Here is a 1,711-nt window from a genome sequence, read left to right as displayed (position 1 = left end):
TTAAAATTTTAACTTTGCATTAATTTTTTTAAAAAAATTATAAATTACAAAAAACTATTAAATATCACACAATGAAATTTTTTGTATTAGTGATTCAAAGTTTTTGTTATAAAAATATATAAATGATCAAAAAAATATGAGTAAAAAAATTATTTAATAAATATTAATATTAAAACTGATTTTATTTTATCTTAGCAGTTCTTAACCTAGTTATCTATTAATCGTTAAACTATAGTACCGAGTGATGTGGTATACCGACGAAAAGGTATCCTATTATTCTTCGTTTTGAGTCTTGACTATAACAATGTACCAATTACACACATGTGCAACCAAATTATTTAGCTAAGAAAATATAATACCTAAAACGATTATTATGTTTATATAAGCTAGTCTTCTATATAAAAAACTGCTTAAAAAAATTGTTTTGGTACGTACAAAACAAAATTTGTTGAGAATATGCCAAACACCAATTTATGGGCCATGATTCCATGAAGCATCTATAAAACCTACGGCGTAAGAAATAAAACTTATACTAGATTTTGACCCGTGCAACCGCACGGGTGTTTGTTTTCACTTTTCTATACATAAATTATTGTTTTAGAACATAAGTGGTATATATTTTTAATGTTAATCATATACTTAAATATTTATATAACTATTTCAAATACAATAATTTTATAATTTACATGTTATAATTAATTAATTGTTTAAACCTTATGTATTTGCCACTTCTTATTATATATTTATCTTATTGTATTTGCATTTAGTTATTAAGCAAATTAATATATTCATGAGAAAATATATTTAAAAAATATTTTGTATTTAATTTATGCTAAATTCTGACACGTATTTCAAAACTGGATTTCTTTTTTACCAATATTTTTATGCTTATTCATTTTAGATAATTTATTATTGTATCTATAAAAGTGTAAGATATGTTAATTTTTATACATGTATTATATAGTTTGTTAATTTTAAGTCGTTCTATCATCATATTATATTTTAAATAAATAGTTTATATTTATGAAAATAAAATTTATAAATTTATCAATTGAATATAAATTTATCATATTTATTTTAGTCTAATAATTATATTTTAACATGATCATGACTATAAAAGTAGATAAAATAGGATATAATTTATTTATTTTTATTTCTAAACGATAACTTAAAATACATTAAGTTATTGTTTAAATATTACACAGATTTATTAGAATTTTTAAAATATAATATATAAATATATATTATATTTAAAATGAAAATATATTATGATTAAAGTAGTTACAAATATTTTATATTATTAACTTTAAAGAAATACATGTTAATTTTTATACATGTATTATATAGTTTGATAATGTTAACCCATCTTACCAACATATTAGATTTTATTTTTGAACATAAATATTTTATAATTACGAAAGTAAAATATATAAATATATAAATTTAATACAATTTTATTATATTTAGCTCAATATAATAATTTTAATTTAATATAATTGATTATGATTATATAATAACTAAAATATTATAGATTTTTTTATTTTTCATTTTATATAACTGAATATATTAATGTATAATAATATTTTAAACTAATTTCAAAATTAGTGAAAATATTTAAGTATAATTTCAAAAATGAAGATCTTGTAAAAATATTTTTAAACAGATTTGTTAGAATTTTAAAATAAATATATTTATATTTAAAATGAAAAGA

Source organism: Brassica rapa, chromosome A04, assembly GCF_000309985.2.
Source record: "Brassica rapa cultivar Chiifu-401-42 chromosome A04, CAAS_Brap_v3.01, whole genome shotgun sequence".
NCBI lineage: Eukaryota > Viridiplantae > Streptophyta > Magnoliopsida > Brassicales > Brassicaceae > Brassica > Brassica rapa.
This window is presented reverse-complemented; position numbering follows the sequence as displayed.